The sequence below is a fragment of the Pseudophryne corroboree genome, chromosome 2 (assembly GCF_028390025.1).
Source record: "Pseudophryne corroboree isolate aPseCor3 chromosome 2, aPseCor3.hap2, whole genome shotgun sequence".
NCBI classification, from domain to species: domain Eukaryota; kingdom Metazoa; phylum Chordata; class Amphibia; order Anura; family Myobatrachidae; genus Pseudophryne; species Pseudophryne corroboree.
Genome location: NC_086445.1, coordinates 320074891 through 320094730, shown reverse-complemented (window position 1 = coordinate 320094730; position 19840 = coordinate 320074891). Strand labels below are relative to the sequence as shown.

General features: G+C 43.9%; 1 protein-coding gene across 16 annotated transcripts in view; it reads left to right on the top strand.

Moving 5' to 3' along the window:
* The window catches only part of MYCBP2 (MYC binding protein 2), a 705517-nt gene that overhangs the window by 244924 nt on the left and 440753 nt on the right, over window positions 1-19840 (top strand). The window lies entirely within an intron of this gene.

The window sequence follows — 19840 nt, the reverse complement described above, 5'->3', positions numbered from 1 at the left end:
CTTTCTTAGATGTCACCATTGACTTCTAAAGTAGTCATTAAGTAACTTCAAAGATGAAATATCCTCCTTGCAGTCCGTTTTCATCCTGGTCCCAAGAGCCCTACTGTTCTTACAGTTGGTCAGGGTAGCGCAAATAACCTAAGACAAAACAGCATCACCACGAGTTTTGACCACCAATGGGACAAGACTGTAAAGAACATGACTGTAGTGATGCAGACGTAAATGAACCCATAATTGGACAGGACGTTTTTTTCCCAGCACCTATTCTGTCAATTCTCACATTTGTCTAAAACCTATAGTACACGTTGGCACATAATTCAATCCTATTCATCTCTGGGATTCGTGTGTCCGTTACAACCTCTGTTATGCTATAAATGCAGCAGTGCCAACAACATTAACATTAAGCATAAGGTGTCTTTTTCATTCATTAGTCCTAAAGCACAAGGTGGATGGCTGTCATTTACACTAGGATCATACAAATGTTCAGGTTGTACCAACTGCAGATTCATGGCAACAGCAGAGGTATTCATCAGTCTGACTAATGGCCATTCTTCTGGTATCAAATTCTGCCTTACATGTGGAAGCAAGTACATGATAAATGATATGCTATTAAATGTCCGACTTATATTTGCAAAAATGTGCATATGCTTATGGAGAGAGTTGCTTTGCATAGAGCTTCATTAAAGAAAGCAATGGATGGTGTAGACCCTATTCCTCGTCCACTTGCAATGCACTTCTGTGTCAGTGGCAGTTGTAATCAGTGGCTTCTGCAGAGTGTTGCAGAATGAATATATTATTCCAGACACTGACCCCTATGGGTTTAAATGAGAACCGAATTCAGATACTGTATGTATTTTTAGATACTGTATTTATTTTCTTGTATATCATCATATACAATTTGTAATATGATGATTAATACTTGTGCATGTATGTGTGTCATTGGGGCTCACATGGACTTTAGACTATGCCTTACAATTGCTGTATCCTGTTTTGGATATTTTTGTTTGGTTACCAATTTCCAGTGTTATGATAATATCTGCTAGTCAGGTTTTTTTTTTTCGGTTTATTGGGTAACCTTAACGGTTTGATAGGAGATCCCCGTCTTATATTGATTTTTACTAAGGCTCATGAACATACCAGATGAGCGTAATGCTAAGTGCTATGGTTATAACAAGCAGCTTTTCTCTAGTGTGTGTAGATAAAAAATTTCAAATTGAATAGAAATCAATAGAGAAAATAGCATTTTAGTTACCTACCGGTAAATCCTTTTCTCGTAGTCCGTAAGGGATACTGGATTCATTTAGTGCCATGGGGTATAGACTGGACCACTAGGAGCCTTGGGCACTTTAAGAATTTGATAGTGTGCGCTGGCTCCTCCCTCTATGCCCCTCCTACCAGACTCAGTCTAGGAAACTGTGCCCGAGGAGACGGACATACTTTGAGAGAAGGATACAGTGCCTTGCTAAAGTATTCACTCCCTTTGCATTTTTCATGTTTTGTTGCCTCACAACCTGGAATTAAAATGGATTGTTTGAAAGTTTGCATCATTTCATTCACAGAACATGCCAACAACTTGAAGATATTTTTTTTTCTGTATTGTGAAGCAAACAACAAATAGGACAAAATAACAGAAAACTTCAGCGTGCATAACTATTAACCCCCCTAAAGTCAGTGCTTTCTAGAGCCACCTTTTGCGGCAATCACAGCTCCAAGTCACTTTGGATAAGTTTCTATGAGCTTGCCACTGGGATTTTTGCCCATCCCTCAAGGCAAAACTGCTCCAGGTCCTTCATGTTGGATGGTTTCCGCTTGTGAACAGCAATCTTCAAGTCTGACCGCAGATTCTCAATTGGATTGAGATCTGGGCTTTGACTAGGCCATTCCAACACATTTAAATGTTTACCCTTAAACCACTCGAGTGTTGCTTTAGCAGTATGCTTCGAGTCATTGTCCTGCTGGAAGGTGAACCTCCGTCCCAGTCTCAAATCACAGGCAGACTGAAACAGGTTTTGCTCAAGAATATCCCTGTATTTAGCACCATCCATCTTTCCCTCGACTCGAAACAGTTTCCCAGTCCCTACTGATGAAAAACACCCCCACAGCATGATTCTGTCACCGCCATGTTTCACTGTGGAGATGGTGTACTTGGGGTGATGGGATGTGTTGGGTTTGCGCCAGACATAGTGTTTTCCTTGGTCGCCGAAAAAAGTAAAATTTTAGTCTCATCTGACCAGAACACATTCCTCCATACGTTTGGGGAGTCATCCACATGCCTTTTGGCAAACTCAAAATGTGCCTTCTTTTTTTTTTTTTTTAACACAAAGTAATGGTTTTTTTCTGGCCACTTTTCCATAGAGCCCAGCTCTATGGAGTATACGGCTTATTGTGATCACATGTACAGATACACCAGTCTCTGCTGTGAAACTCTGCAGTTCCTTCAGGGTTACCTTTTAGTCTCTGTGCTGCCTCTCTGATTGATGCCCTCCTTGCCCAGTCTGTGAGTTTTGGTGGCCGGCCCTCTCTTGGCAGGTTTGTTGTGGTACCGTGTTCTTTCCATTTGAAGATGATGGATTTGATGGTGCTCCGGGGGATTATCAAAGATTTGTATATTTATTTTTTTATAACCCAACCCTGACTTGTACTTTTCAACAACTTTGTCCCTGACTTGTTTGGAGATATCCTTGGTCTTCATGGTGTGATGCCTCTTGCTTAGTGGTGTTGCAGCCTCTGGGGCCTTTCAGAAAAGGTGTTTTTATACTAACAGGTCATGTGACACTTAGATTGCACACAGGTGGACTTCATTTCACTAATTATATGACTTCGTAATTGGTTGCACCAGAACTGTTGAGGGGCATCATAGCAAAGGTGGTGAATACATATGCACATGCTAATTTTCTAATTTTTATTTATAAAAATTTTTTTATATACATTTTACTTCCCCAACTTATACTATTTTGTGCAGATCCATCTGATAAAGTCGATATTATCTTAAACCATAAAGCTTTACCTTTGAACACAGTTTTACCATGGAGCCGCTGCGGCCGCTAGACTTAATACACACTTAGCGTACAAACGCAGCGCCGGGGGTACAAAGTACACACAGCGCGCACACACTCTTGATATACTTTAAACCTTATTAGTAATGCAATGCAATGATATTATTACACACTAAACCTTATTAGTAATGCAATGCAATGATATTATTACACTCTAAACCTTATGCAGCAAAGCACTGCAAAGATGTTACACCTTAAACCTTATGCAGCGCTGACGGTACAAAGTACCCGCAGCGCGTACACACCTTATCAATACACTCTTAAACCTTATACAGTTTGGTAATGTAATATGCTTGGTCTGCAAAGGCCCTATCGTAATCTACGCTGGTCTACTTAAAGGGTAGTGTTGCACTATTCCTGTTACTCCCATTGCTGAAATTGTTTTACCCGTGGTTTTCATACCTACCGTTGAATTTAACACTGACCTGGCCGCCCCTGTATCTACAAGAAAAGGTAGTGATCTACCAGCTACATCAACTATGACCTTAGGTTCACTACCAAGGCTAGCAATCAACTTCACTGGTTGCAGACTACAGGTGTGGCCCAACCCCTATTGTATATTGTGACCCTCCCGCAGCGCGCTGGCAGCTACAATATGTGAGGGGGGTAGCTGAGAATTTTCAGAGGTCTGCCAGTCCCTCCTAGGTGGGTACCTCCTTGTTTCCCCTGCATGCGGCTCATAACTTTTCTTATGCGATCCCTGATCCTTATTATGTGTATTATAATGTGGTTCATATCCTGGTCTAGGGGGTCGATATACCTTATGTGTGCCTTTATAACTACAGTTCCGTGCAAAATGTCCTTCCTTCTGGCAGTTATAGCATACTACTACATGTGACTTACCATCAGGGGTCTGGGGTTTTGGCTGATGTGGTTTGGTTGTAAGGGCATTTATACTTACTGTCATCAGCTTATCCCCCTGTGACTCTCTGTGCTTAATGATGTTCCGATCGTGCTCGATAGCGGACTCTCTTAATGCAGCCACCAAGATACCTCTGCAGTTAGGTAGAGAGGTTTGTACCCTTGTTCTTAGTGTTTTAACCTGTCCATTAATACTGACACAGCTACCTCCCTGTGATGTACATTTTCCTTAATGTCCTCGACCCCAGTGTATCTAGCCATTTCCTGCAGTGCTCGATGGAAATATTCAGAAGCAGTTTCACCTTCTTTTTGTCTTATGGAAAAGATTTTATTCCATTTGACAACAGTAGGGAAATATACTCCTAATTGCAGATTGATCTGTCGTACATTCTCCTGAGTGTACTCATCAGTGAGAGGTACTTCTGCGTTTAATTTACAATCAGTAATGAATTTTGCGGGGTCAATATTGGAGGGTAAACATGCCCGTAGCACTGTTCGCCAATCTTTGTTTGTGGGTTCGGTGGCGTTACCTAATTCTTTAATAAACCTCTGGCATGCGACTAGATCCTTTCTGAGATCGGGAAATTCAGACATAATTGTCCTCAATTCTGTCCGGGACCAAGGACAATGCATAGCAATGTTCCTGATGGGAGTGACTCCCTGAGCGTCAGTCTTCCCATTGGGGACTGCGATCACCCCGACAGGATTTAATTTAATTACATCATTCTGAGTTGACTCCACAATCTGAGGTGCTATTGTCTCTGCATAATGTATGGTACCGTACTTACCTGTGGACACGACCTCACTTATCCCTCCGCTAGGGGGCCTTACAACTGATCTTACTGGTTGGGCCGTACCCACCTGAGTGTTCTGTATGGTGGCTGCTAGAGAGAGTGCCGATATCGTGCTGGGCTCATCTTCTTGCTCACATTCCTGAGGAAAGTTTAAAATGGGATACAACTTGCACGGGTTAGCGTTAGTACATTTATCAACTATACTGTTATCAGATACCAATATGCCATTGTCTGTAGCCACTTTCTCCCCTACAATATACGGTGGTGGTGGTGCGGTTGCCATCATTTTCCTGCTAGGTTTGGAACCTGCTGCATAAGCTTGTTCCCTTTGCATATCGCCCTCCTTGCTGCCATAAATTTAAACAGTTTGTGTGTCTGATCCTTTGCTTTCGGGATTTTATCAGACATATCCTAATCCTTAAATTCTTCTACACCTCTGGTTCAAAACTGCCTACCTTAGGGAATGGTTCCCTATCTTCCGCAGTCAAACGTTCCCATTCATTGCAAAATACTTCAGTGTGTGGTCCATGCTTCTCACAAATATTATGTACCTCGCCGACCCCCTGGGCCGCGGAATGTCAACCTGAACCCTGGTTGACCGTCCCTTACTTGAGCAACTGGCCCCCAATATTTTGCAGGTATAGTCCTTTTGGCTAATCCCACAAAATTAACCAAAATACTCAATATAAGGCAACGGTGAAAGTCCTCCGAGTGCTTTCACCCACTCACCGCCCACGTTGGCCAATACTACCATACACTGTCGTTAGCGAAGGTACGTACCCAACCTAGGGCCCTGTGTAACCTCTATTCACTGGAAGTTTCTGGGAGTGACTTACCCTTTCCAGTAAATATTGGTCGTTGGAGAGTTCCTGAGTGAGACCAGCGAAAACTCCCTAAACCTTTATTATACACAAATCACGCTTGCGTATGCTATATTCAGCGCTAATGATCCCGCGATTTTACGCAAAGCTCGTAAAAAGAGTATCACGTTGCGCTAACTATTGCACCCACTCACGCGCGGTCCAATCGCACAGTGTATAGGTACTTGTTACTTATCCGCCGTACGACCAATGGAATCGATTTTTCAGGCTGCGAAACCTCAGCCGGAGCGTATTCAAAAACTGGCCTATATGGGTCAACCTCGCTAACCCCCTGGGCTGCGGTACTCTAAACCTCGCTGACCTCTTGGGCCGCGGTACTCTGCTACCTTGCTCCTTTGTGCTTCAATCTATATTAACGTGAGCCAGCTATTCTCACGCCACCAAGTCTCCACTCACCTGGTGTGGTCTCCTACGGGATCCCGAATTCCCTGGGTCCACAAAACCTTTATTATGTTTGCACACTCACGTTCGTTCACTCAAATACACTTTGGTTTTTCTGTACAGAAAATTAACTTTCATTCAGATAAACAGCCTTAGTACCAGAGGCAATACAGTAAAAAAAGGTTTTTATTTAAACTAAATTTTAGAAACCGAGCAATTTGTGCTATTGTAGCGTGGCTACTGTTCCGCCCCTAAACTAAACAATGCTATTGTGTAATTTGTACTTAGCGGTCGTACCCTTACGCACGTTGCGTAAGGGTACCGTAAGCAGTCCCGTACTTTGTCCGAGACACGTGTACAAAAACCGTACGTTCGCAATAGTACAAATCCCACACTTCTATAAATGTAAGCAATATTACCTATAATCGTTTACTTAACACAACACAGTTTCTTTCTGTACAAACCTGTTTAACTAGGCCAGACTGTGTTTGTGTTTTACGTTTACTTCCTTAATATTTATTCTATATTTTAACTAAATACAGGTTGAGTATCCCTTATCCAAAATGCTTGGGACCAGAGGTATTTTGGATATCGGATTTTTCCGTATTTTGGAATAATTGCATACCATAATGAGATATCATGGTGATGGGACCTAAATCTAAGCACAGAATGCATTTATGTTACATATACACCTTATACACACAGCCGGAAGGTAATTTTAGCCAATATTTTTTGTAAGTTTGTGCATTGAACAACGTGTGTGTACATTTGCACAATTCATTTATGTTTCATATACACCTTATATACACAGCCTGAAGGTCATTTAATACAATATTTTTAATAACTGTGTGTATTAAACAAAGTTTGTGTACATTGAGCCATCAGAAAACAAAGGTTTCACTATCTCACTCTCACGCAAAAAAGTCCGTATTTCGGAATATTCCGAATTTCGGAATATTTGGATATGGGATACTCAACCTGTAGCAACAAATTTCTCCATACAGGTCTAAATGAATCTAGTAATCAGTACTTATGGCAACAATGCGAGCAGGTATACAAATACAAAGTACAGGTGTATGCTTGTGTTGTGTGCGCATTTGGCGCCAAAATAGAAATTCACAGACTTTTAAAATAGCTTTGTATATTTACCTTACGGATCCCACCAGCATCCCTACAAACCATGCAGAGCAGACACCATCTTATCAGCAATGAGATAGGGTTTACCAGTGTATTCTACGGCCAGGAAAAAGCTTACGTAGGATACCCTTCCGCCCTTTGCTGATAAAGTCTGCTTTAACCTGCTAGGCTGTGGGTATGAGGAAAAACCGGACGATGCCCCCAATTGATAATGTCGATATTATCTTAAACCATAAATCTATACCTTTAAACACAGTTTTACCATGGAGCCGCTGCGGCCGCTAGACTTAATACACACGTTACGTACTTTGTACGCTATTTGCGTACAGAGTCCCGTACCTTATACGGACTTAGCGTACAAACGCCGCGCCGGGGGTACAAAGTACACACAGCGCGCGCACACTCTTGATATACTTTAAACCTTATTAGTAATGCAATGCAATGATATTATTACACTCTAAACCTTATTAGTAATGCAATGCAATGATATTATTACACTCTAAACCTTATGCAGCAAAGCACTGCAAAGATGTTACACCTTAAACCTTATGCAGCGCTGACGGTACAAAGTACCCGCAGCGCGTACACACCTTATCAATACACTCTTAAACCTTATACAGTTTGGTAATGTAATATGCTTTAAATCCTAGCAGGGAAAAGAGGACACAACACCGATTTGTAGTTAAACACTGGGATCCAACACCTCAGCGTATATATCTGGAAGGGGATAACAATACAATTTATACACTACAATAAACAACAGAGGAAATGGCTACAGTCAATGTACATACGTGAGAATATTCGCTTGCGCAACCTGGTCCAGTCCTCCGCTCATCAGGTAGATAGCGTTAAGAGTCTTCTGACCGGCCAGGCAGCAACAGGCTTTTTATACACTACTTCCAAAAGCAATACAATGGATACTGTAATCCCTTTGTCCATTGGACACAGAGATGCTTCTTTACATTACAGGAGAGGTCATAGGTTGATTTGAAAAGGTGGGCGATGTCTTTCTCAACTGCTCTTGTGGGTGGTCTCCTCTGGATTTCCGCCGCATACATAATATACAGTAAATACAGTTTATATCTATATTCTACTTCTGCATATAACTATACACAGGAACATGCGATCTTCCTCTAACCAACACCGGAATGTTACCCTTAAAATACCCTACAGCTGGATACTAGACATCACCTAATAACCTTAGTCTGTCCCTTCCTATCATGCATAGGCGAATCCCTTAGTCCTGGAATCATTTAAACTGTTGATACTTGCTGATGTGGTGCAGGGGGACTATGTGTACAATGTGCACTATTTGGGTTAAATATGTAATGTTTTGATAACCCTCTATGCGCTCACAAACTCCGCCGTAAATACCCATACCACGCGCAGGTCCGCAGGAGCGATCCTACGCAAATTGCGGAACAAGTGCACGCGCAGCGGGCATGTGTGTGTTGTTAGTACGTGGTGTATGTACTGGAATATTTTTAGACTTTGACACATCACATAAAATTCCGATTTAAAAAAATAAAATAAAAACTATGTCAGACACCTTCCTACAATATTATACAAACTTATACGCGGCACCTTTAGTGAGCCCCACTGAGGGTATGATGTTTCTGGATAAAGCTGACTTACCCACATTGACAGAGGAGGAACGGGAGTCATTAACGAGCCCCGTAACAGACAAAGAGTTGCTGTTTTTGATTAAGTCACTCCATAATGGGAAATCGCCGGGCCCGGATGGGTTTGGGGCAGTATACTATAAAATGCTATCTCCCCACATAATGCCCTATTTGTTAACGTTGTTTAATTCACTGCTGAACGGATCCCCTCCCCCCCCGAGATTCACCGAAGCTAGAATAGTAGTATTCCCTAAACCTGGTAAAGACCCTTCATATGTCCAGTCTTATCGACCCAAATCCCTTCTCAATCAGGACCTGAAACTATTCACCAAATTATTGGCCACTCGCCTCCAACCGATACTACAACGCGTTCTACATCCTGCCCAAACGGGGTTTGTGAGAACTAGAACATCAGTACATAATGTACGTACCCTGATAGCAGCAATACATAGTGTCAAGGACTCCACAACATCTAAAGCACTTGTGGTCAGTTGTGATGCTGACAAAGCGTTTGACCGTGTATCATGGGCGCACTTACTTAGAATTTTCCATACTCAACAATTCGGAGAGGAGTACACTAAAGTCTTCCGTATGCTTTATTCTAATCCACAAGCACACCTAACTATTAATGGATTGAACACATCTGCCTTCTCTGTACATAGAGGTACGCGTCAGGGATGCCCCCTATCTTCCCTGCTTTTTAACTTAGCTCTTGACCCACTGATACGCACTTGCGTGCAAAATGTTGCTTGGGACGGGATAAAAATTGTCTCACAGCCAGTGAAGGTGTCGGCCTTTGCTGATGACCTATTACTTTATTTTAATGATCCCATAAAGGCGTTCCCTCCTTTACTGGCCTTGCTCCATGATTTCCACTTGATCTCAGGCTTTTTAATCAATTTTGATAAAACGGAAGCATTGGCTCTAGGCCCCAAAGCCACACGAAATTGGGGCTCCGGGTTTCCCTTTAAATGAGCAGCTGGCTTTATAACCTACTTGGGCTTACGTTTTTCACCTACTTTAGCCGAACTATATACACTGAATTTTTCACGCGCTATTAATAAAATTATAGATGATCTTACACGCTGGCAAAGCTTACCAATCTCATATTTGGGTAGATGCCATTTGTACAAAATGATCTCCTTCCCCCGCTTGCTATATCCGATCCAAATGCTCCCATTTCTTCTGACTAAACGAGATGTTCAAACAATTAATAAAGCCCTTAATACTTTCATTTGGACAAACAAGCGCCCACGTATAGCCCTTTTTAAATTGAAACAACCGACTATGCTGGGTGGCGTGAATTTACCATGTCCGGAAGACTACTCTTTGGCCGCTAACTATAGATATGCCCTTGACTGGGTTAGGGGCTCTTCTAGTTACGCTAATGTGTCTCTGGAACAGCTTTTGCTACCCCACGGTACCCTGTCTACCATATTACATTTTCCGGACCCCCCCACACTGACGTCCCTCCGTTCGAACCCATTATTGCTCTCTCCGTGCAAAGCATGGAAACACCTTCGAAAACGCATGGGGCTGACAACAACCTGCTCCTTATTCCAACCACTCCTGCATAACCCAGACTTTCAAGGCGGGACGCCGATGTGCTTATCAAGACTTGGTATTCTCACGGCTTACGTTTAGTGTATCAATTCTTGAATGTCACCTGTACCGAAGTGCTCACCCTGTTCCAATTAAAACTTAAATTTCCGAAACTCCATATACCACTATTCGCATATTTTCAAGTCCGCAGTTTTGCAACGCGATTGATAACACGCCTACGGCCAACGGACTTTAACTCTCCCCTAGACATCCAACTGCGCTTAACTCCTCATTCTCCCTATCCTACATCCTTTATTTATGCACACACCAGACGTAAGATTGATTTAGATTGTCAAACCACTGGCCTAGCTAAATGGTCGACCACCTTGCCAGGCATTCCGCTGCAGACCATAATACATTGGCACTTATTACTAAATACATATTTGGTGTCTTCTTCCTATGCAGAAATGCATTTAAAAATTTTACACAGGGCGTATTATACTCCTCGTCTCAGGTATCTCACGGGCATCTCTGATAACTCCCACTGCTTCAAGTGCTCCTCACCTGATGCCGACATAATCCATTGCCTTTGGTCATGCCCTATAATACAATTGTTTTGGAAAGATGTCTGTAACTACATTACAACGACTTTAAATACTCCTCTCACACCTTCTTTAATCTGGGCTTTCTGGAATCAGTATGATCCTGACTACTGTTCAGTATCTCCAGGTAATAAATTATTATTAGCACGGATTGCGGCAGCTTCAAAAAAGTCCATACTGTCTCAGTGGATACACAGAACCCCTATACCCATAACTCTTCTACTCCCTAGACTGACATATCTTTACCAAATGGACTGGATAGAATGCTCTCTTAGAGCGGAATCCAACTCTTCCAAATTCTTTGCAATATGGCTGCCCTATGTGGTAACTCTGCCACAACCAATTCGTGATAGCATACGTAAAGTAGTTAAGCATACTACATGGTACAATACCGAGATACTTACGAGGGGATCACCGCCCTTTTAACCTTAACTTTATTGTTTTCATGACCACCTTTTTTGGCTTACTTACACTGTTAATGTCACTGAGAGATTGCTGTTTCCTACTATGTGTTTTGTGATACCCTCTATATCCTTTTAATATCATCCCTTTACTATCGTATGTGATTGCTCTTGAACAAATGTAATGTCGTACATTCCTGCACATCCTTAGCTCTGATATTGTCTTTGATATTGTTATTGCTGTGCAATTATCGTGAAAAATGTGTGTTACACCTATTATTCCTCCCCCCCCCCCCCCCCCCAATAAACATATTTAAAAAAAAAAAAAAAATAATTAGTAACAAAATAGGTAAAAAGCCTAGGGGTGGGGGGGATACTTTAGCGAGGCACTGTAGATAAGGAAAGTGGTGAGATTACGAACCAGCGCACACAGAACAATAGGAAAGCCATGCTAACCAAACTTGAAACATCAACAGCTGAACCAACCAGAATACGTAACTAAGTAACAGTGCAGGTAGAACGAAGCACCGGGCGTGCGCCCAGTATCCCCTACAGACTATGAGAAAAGGATTTACCGGTAGGTATTTAAAATCCTATTTTCTCTTACGTCCTAGTGGATACTGGGAATCCATTTATTACCACGGGAAAGTACGAGGCTGTATGTGCAGAACACCTTTCAAGAACATCTGGACCTCAGGGAGAGAAGCCAATTGTTAAAGTAAATAGACAAGGCCGAAATCTGGACTTAACTGGAGCCTAGGCGTAGACCCTCATCCACTCCCGACTGCAGAAAAAGCAGGAGACGTCCCAGGTGAAATTCCAACGTAGAATAATGTCTGCTCTCGCACCAAGAGACATACTTCTTCCATATACGGTGGTAATGTTTAGATGTTACCCCCTTCCTGGCTTGGATCATAGTCGAGATGATCTTGTCAGGAATACCTCTCCTGGCTAGAATCAGCTGTTCAACTTCCATGCCGTTAAACGTAGCCGCGATAAGTCTTGATTAGACGAACGGGCCATGTTGCAGAAGATCCTTGTGAAGAGGTAGAGGCCACGGATCTTCGATCAGCATCTCGAGAAGATCGGCGTAACTGGCCCTTCGAGGCCAGTCCGGATCAATGAGGATTGCTTGAACTGTTTCCCTTTTTATTCTCTAGAATTCTTGGGATCAGAGGAAGTGGAGGAAACACGTGCACCAGCTTGTAGACCCATGGAGTTGTCAGGGCGTCTAACACCACTGCTTGTGGGTCTCTCGACCTGGAACAATACCGCTTGAGCTTCTTGTTGAGTTGAGAGGCCATCATATTGATCTGTGGATATCCCCACCAACTTGTCAACCACTGGAACATCTCTGGGTGGAGGCTCCATTCCCCCGGGTGCAGGTCGTGTCTCCTGAGGAAGTCTGCATCCCAGTTGTCTACTCACGGAATGAAGACCGTCGACAATGCCACGGCGTGTTTTTCCGCCCAGAGGGGAATTCTCGATACCTCTGACATTGCGGCTCTGCTTTTCGTTCCGCCCTGTCGGTTTATGTACATTACCGCTGTTACATTGTCTGGCCTGATTCCGAAGTAGAGATGAGGCCTGCAGAAGGGCGTTATAATTGCCCTAAGTTCCAAGATGTTTATTCGAAGGACGACTTCCCGACTTGACCATCTTCCTTGAAACTGCACCCCTTGGGTGACTGCTCCTCAACCTCTAAGGCTTGTGTTTGTGGTTAGCAGAATCCAATTCTGAATCCCGAATCTCCGACCCTCGATTAGGTGAGAAGTCTGTAGCCACAACAGAAGGGAGATTCTGGCTCTTGGCGACAGACATATCCTGACCATTTGTCCAACAGATCCAACTGGAAGGGCCTTGCATGAAACCTTCTGTACTGAAGCGCCTCGTAAGTGGCCACCATTTTCCCCAGAAGGCGAATGCACAGATGCACCGAGATCCGGGTTGGCTTCAGGACAGCCCGAACCATCGACTGGATTACCGTAGCCTTCTCCAAGGGATCCGGGTTGGCTTCAGGACAGCCCGAACCATCGACTGGATTACCGTAGCCTTCTCCAAGGGAAGGAACACTCTCTGAGACTCTGTATCCAGTATCATTCACAGGAAAGGAAGCCTCTACATCGGTTCCAGGTGAGATCTTGGTAAGTCAAAATCCACCTGTGATCCGTGAGTAGTCTGGTTGAGAGGTCAATGCTGTCCAAAAACCGCTCCCTGGACGGTACCTTTATCAGAAGATCGTCCAGGTATGGAATTATGTTCACTCCCTGTTTGCGGAGTAGAAACATCATCTCTGCCATCACTTTGGTGAACACTCTCGGTGCCGTGGAGAGACCAAATGGCAGGGCCTGGATCTGGTAGTGACAGTCCTGCAGTGCAAACCGTAGATAAGCCTGATGAAGCAGGCAGATCGGAATGTGAAGATACGCATCGTTGATATCCAGAGACACTTGGAATTCCCTATCCTCCAGACCTTAAATCACAGCTCTCAGAATCTCCATCTTGAATTTGAACACTCTTAAGTACGGGTTCAACGACTCGAGGTTCAGAATCGGTCTTACTGAACCGTCCGGTTTCGGTACTACAAACAAGTGTGAATAATGGGGGTAGTTCTGAGTTGATCGCAGCAGGAATTTTGTTAGCAGTTGGGCAAAACCATGTGCACTGCAGGGGAGGCAGATATAACATGTGCAGAGAGAGTTAGATTTGGGTGTGGTGTGTTCAATCTGCAATCTAAATTGCAGTGTAAAAATAAAGCAGCCAGTATTTACCCTGCACAGAAACAAAATAACCCACCCAAATCTAACTCTCTCTGCATATGTTATATCTGCCTCCCCTGCAGTGCACATGGTTTTGCCCAATTGCTAACAAAATTCCTGCTGCGATCAACTCAGAATTACCCCCAATATCCCTTGTTTTGCACATGAGGTGGAACTGGAACAATGATCTGAGTCTGTACCAGTTTTTGAATGACGTCCTGTAAGGTTATACTTTCCTCTTGTGAAACTGGTAAGCCTGATTTGAAGAATCTGTGAGGTGGGAGCTCCTGAAACTCCAGTCTGTAGCCCTGGGAAATAAGTTCTATGACCCAGGTATCCTGGCACGAACCTGTCCAGATGTGACTGAAAATTTTTATTCAGGCTCCCACCCGCTAGTCTTCCAGACATCGCGGTCCACTGTCATGCTGAAGGCTTTGAGGAAGCAGAGCCTGAGCTCTGTTCCTGAGATCCGGCAGTTGCTGGTTTGCGTGGTTTACCTCTAGCACCTCTGGTGGTTGTAGAAGCACCTCAGGTTTTGCCCTTAAACTTGGCAGTCCGAAAGTACTGTAGATTAGGTCATGAGTAGGCCTTCCTGGCTGGGGGAGCTGTAGAAGGAAGATATGTGGACTTACCCGCAGTAGCTTTGGAGATCCATTTGTCTAGTTCATCTCCAAATAAGGCCTCTCCTTTGAAGGGTATGTCTTCCACACCTTTCCTGGAGTCCGCATCAGCAGTCCACTGGCGTAGCCATAAGCCTCTGCGTGCTGACACTGCCATAGCAGTGGTGCGTGCATTAACAAGCCTTTTTCTTTTATGGCTTCCACCATAAAGTTTGTAGGGTCCTGTATATGTTGCAGGAGTAAAATAATCTCCCCTGAGGCAATGTATCTAACCCCTCAAGTAGGTAACTTGACCATTTGGCGATGGCCTTAGTACTCCACCCACATGCTATAGTGGATCTCTGGGCCACCCCAGCAGCTGTATACAAGGATTTATGTGTAGTTTCAATTTTACAATCAGCTGTGTCTTTTAGGGAGGCTGCACCCGTGACAGGCAATACAATTTTCTGTGACAGCCTGGATACTGATGCATCCACTATCGGTGGATTTTCCCATTTTTTCCTATACTCAGGAGGAATAGGAAAGGGTGATAGCAACCTTTTAGGGATTTGAAATTTCTTATCAGGATCAACCCACGGTTGTTCAAACAAGTTATTTAGTTCCTTTGACAGGAAAAGTGGTTGAGGATTTCTTTTTTTTATATTAAAATAATATTCCTCAGTCTCCTCTCACCTTATCAGGGATATTTAGGACTTCTCTGATAGTTTCTATGAGAGCTTCTATTCCCTGTGACCGAGTAGCCTCCCCCACCTCTGAGTCCATCTCCCCCTCCTCCATGTCTGACCCTTCATCATCAGAGTCAGACTGCAGGATATGGGCCAAAGTACGTTTTTGCGGACAAATTGCAAAGGACTGAGACGCTCGTTTGGGTACGGAGTCTCTTTTCATAAACCCGGTCATCAATTGTCTTTAAGTATTGCGTCTCTTTCTCATTGCAGGACAATTTAGTAAAATATTGGAAATCATTCCCCTAATGGAGTCCAGCCAAGCTGGCTCTGTCCCGCTAACTTGGGAATGTACACTGCACTGAGTACACAGTAGTGAACTCCCTGGAGAAGAGGAACACTGTGCCTAACATGAAACACACGCTTTGTCTGACATACTGTGACAGTGACAGCACACACAGGAACAGGTTAAATGCACAATTAACCCACAAAGAGCCCTTCCAGGGAGACAAAGAGATAGTATGGAGCCAGCACACGGCTCCCTTACTGCTAATGCCAAGCTTAGCCAGGTCACAGATTAAGTACCTAGATTAGGGACTCAGTACACTAATAATCGCTCCCCCCTTTCTATGACCCCCTGGTCCCGCTGAAGTAGTCTGGAGTCTCCCCGGAGGAGCTGCACATCCCTGTCAGTCAGTGTCTGTGTCCACTGCAGAGGGAAAATGCCGCTGGTGAGCTGCTGGATCCGCCAATGGTGCACGGTCTTTCCGCTCTTTATTTATTTATTTTTTTATACTGGCAGAGGTAATTTTGTGCCTAAAATGGAGTCAGCCCCCTTTTAAGTCTGTAATGCCAGTCTGGGTACTGTGTACACATATAGTGTACTGAGACTCAGTTCGCCCCCCTCAGAAGCTGTGCGCCTGCACTCTGTACTGAGCCTGGAGACCCAGCCGCCCCATGTAGAAGCCTTGTGTCTCTGTACCCCCATGCCGCCATAATGGCGGCGACCCGCTAACCGGGACGCCAGCTTAGTACTCACCACTCTTCTTTCTTCTGGCTCTGTTAGGGGTGGCGGCGTGCTGCAGGAATGTATGCTCGCCGTGGTGGTGCTTGCGAATAGTTCCCTCAGGAGCTAATGTCCTGTCAGCGGGTAATAGGACCATTAACCCTTCAAGAGGTTGGGCCGTCTTCCCCCTAAGTCCCACGAAGCAGGCAGGCTGGTGCCATCCAGTCCTGCCTGAAAATAACAAATAGATAAAATAAATGCAGAAAACTCTTCAGGAGCTTCCATGCGACGTGACCGGCTCCTCTGGGCATATTTTCTAAACTGAGTCTGTTTAGGAGTGGCATAGAGGGAGTAGCCAGCGCACACTATCAAATTCTTAAAGTGCCCGAGGCTCCTAGTGGACCCATCTATACCCCATGGTACTAAATGGATTACCAGTATCCCCAAGGATGTAAGAGAAATAACTGCTGTGTTTTCAACAGCTGAAGTCCAGAGACTACAATAGAGAATAATTCTTTTAGGTAGCAATATTGACTTCATGTTCTTGGAAAGGATTCAGTATGATATCCCGGCTGTTGGGATGCCGGCTGTTAGGATCCCGCCAGTCAGAATACCGGCAGCGAGCACAGCGAGTCCCCTGTGTTGGTTGGTATTCCGTATGTCAGCATTTCACCGGCTGTTGTGAGTCCGGAGTCGTCTCCTGATAGCTAGGATCCCGACAGCTGCTATATAAACGGCATCCTGTTTATACAGCATATTCTGCAGATGCTTGATCGGATTAAGATCTGGGAAATTTGGAAGCCAAGTCAACAACTCTTGAACTATTTTTGCAGTATTGCAGGGCACATTAGCCTGCTGAAGGAGGCCACTGCCACTATAGAATACCATTTCCACAAAGGGGTGCACTTGGTCTGCAACATTGCTTAGGTAGGGTACTTTTCAAAGTAACACCCGCGTCAATGCCAGGACCCAAGGTTACTCAGCAGAACATTGCCCAGAACATCACACTGCCTCTGCCAGTTTACCTTCTTCCCATAGTGCATTCTGGTGCCATCTCTTCCCCAGGTAAACAAAACCAACGCATCTTGCCATACACATGATATAAAACGAAGTGTGATTCATCAGACCAGGCCACCTTCTTCCATTACTTTTTTTGTCCAATTCTGATACATGCCTAATATACATATGTATACCTAGCCTCAATATGCCATGCGATGTGAGAGCCACGCTGAGCTTCTTTTTTGTGCGACTTAATCGTGACAAACAACTTCATGAGACTGCACTGACTCATTTGTGGTGTAACACTTGTGTATCTGTGTGATTGATGCTTGCACACATTGGATAGAACAGACAATTTATAGTTTACGGAACAGCGGGTGTGTGCACACGATGTGTGTTTGAACAATGTCGTTCGCAGACATATTGCTCTTGCCCTGCGTTTCATCCGATGCCTGATATATCGGCAGACATATCTGCTCATCTGGCTGTGTATAAAGGCAACCCCAGTACTCTTGCTACAGGAACTGGTGGTGACTGATGTCTCAACAAGTGGGCATTCAAATGCCCACCCAGTTGTGATGTCAGTGCAAACACATCGAGCTGCTGATTTGTAAGTTTGTATGCTTAAAAATTTGGAAGCTGCTCAATCATACCTGGAGATAATTATATACAGACTGGCTAGCCTACGCTTACCACATGCATCAGTGAGTCTTGGGCGCCCATGCCCCTGTTGTCCTTTCTTGGACCACTTTTGGTAGGTATTAACTGCTGAATACCAGGAACAGACCTGCTTTTTGGGTATGTTCTGACCCATGCATCTAGCCATCACAACTTGGACCTTGTGACTGTCTCTTTGATCCTTACTCGTGTCCATTCCTCTCTTGTCAATCTGGGAGACACCATTACTCTGGGTTACGTGTCTGACCTCTTAGAGTCTGGTACTAAACAATCAGCTGACTCCCTCCCCTATATAACCCCTCCTACCTTCCGTAGTTTTGTTTTAGTGCCTTAGGAGAAAGTCACTCTCTTAACAGCTTAGCTTTTAGTTAGGTTTCAATTTATATTTTTTTCTTTTGGCTATTTCCTCAGCCAGAAGAGTTTCAGAGCTGGCGGCTCTTGTAAACCTCCACTGATTTTTTTTTCCATTCGGATAGTGTAGTTTTGCACACCAAACTATCTTTCTTCTGAATGTAGTGTCCAATTTTCACATGAACCAGGATATTGTCCTTCCAGCATTTAAGCAGGCCTCGATCTCTAAAGATGGTTCACCTTCATCTCTCTTAGGTGTGGAATGTACAGCGTTTGTTGATGTATGGATTTCTTGTTGGTAATTGTAGATGCACCAAAACGTTGATGTCCAGCCTCTAAGGCATCTATTGCTAGATGGGTCACTTCAGCCATTCGTCAGGCTTATGTGTGATGGTACCTGACGCCATTCGAGTTCTCTAGACTCTTGGTGTTGAGACTTCCTGGGCTGTGCGACATGGTGCATTTGTGCATCAGTTGTGTAGGGCAGCTCCCTGGTCATCTGTATACACCTTTACAAAATGTTATCGCTGCCATACTTTTTGGTTTACATATACACCCTGTATATTATGACACTTATAGATCACATAACATGAATGTTATCTTTTTTTTTTTTTTTAAACAATATTTTTATTATATTTTTTAGAAAGAGACAAACACGCAATACAAAAAGTGTACTGTAAGACATGGGCATTGCAATATCAGTAGACAACAAAAAGTACACAAACATAGAACATACAGCGAAATATCCATAGAATAAGCTACTAGTAGATAAACAGATAAAACACATAGGGGTATCAGCTGAGGCCAGGGAGGGGGGAAGAACGAAAAAGGAGCCAGGGGGACCATATTTTGTGAAAGGACGTTACAGAGTTATTTTGTAAACTTGTGATGTATTCCATTGAGGCAACAAAATGGATACGATTCAAAAGGGCAGTAGCTGAAGGCGTTACTGAGGACTTCCAATGTTTGGCTATAAGGGATTTAGCTGCATTACATACATGAGTAACAAGTTTGTCTTGATGCTTGCTAAGCGATAAGGTCGGAGCACATAACAATGCAGTGGCAATGTTACCTGAAACTGGAGATTCTAAAACCTGTGAAAGGAGCGTCCACACTTGTTCCCAAAACATCTGAACTATCGGGCAGTACCACCAAACATGAAGGAAAGTACCAATCTCCCCGCAGTTCCTCCAGCAGTGATTCGAGGTCAATGGAAAGATAGCCTGAAGTCTGGAGGGTGTAAAATACCACCGGTATATACTTTATAACATGTCTCCCTGATAGTTACACTGATGGAGGCTTTAGCGATTCTAGACCTGATAGTGGACCAGTCCTCATTGTCATAACTGGACGGGAGATCTAGCTCCCAAGCCAGTTCATGAGGATCTCGTTCCAGGGGATTTGGGGCCAGGACGGAATGATAGAGAACAGAGATATTACCTTTGTGGCCAATTGAATGAGAACAGATGCATTCAAAGTAGGTCA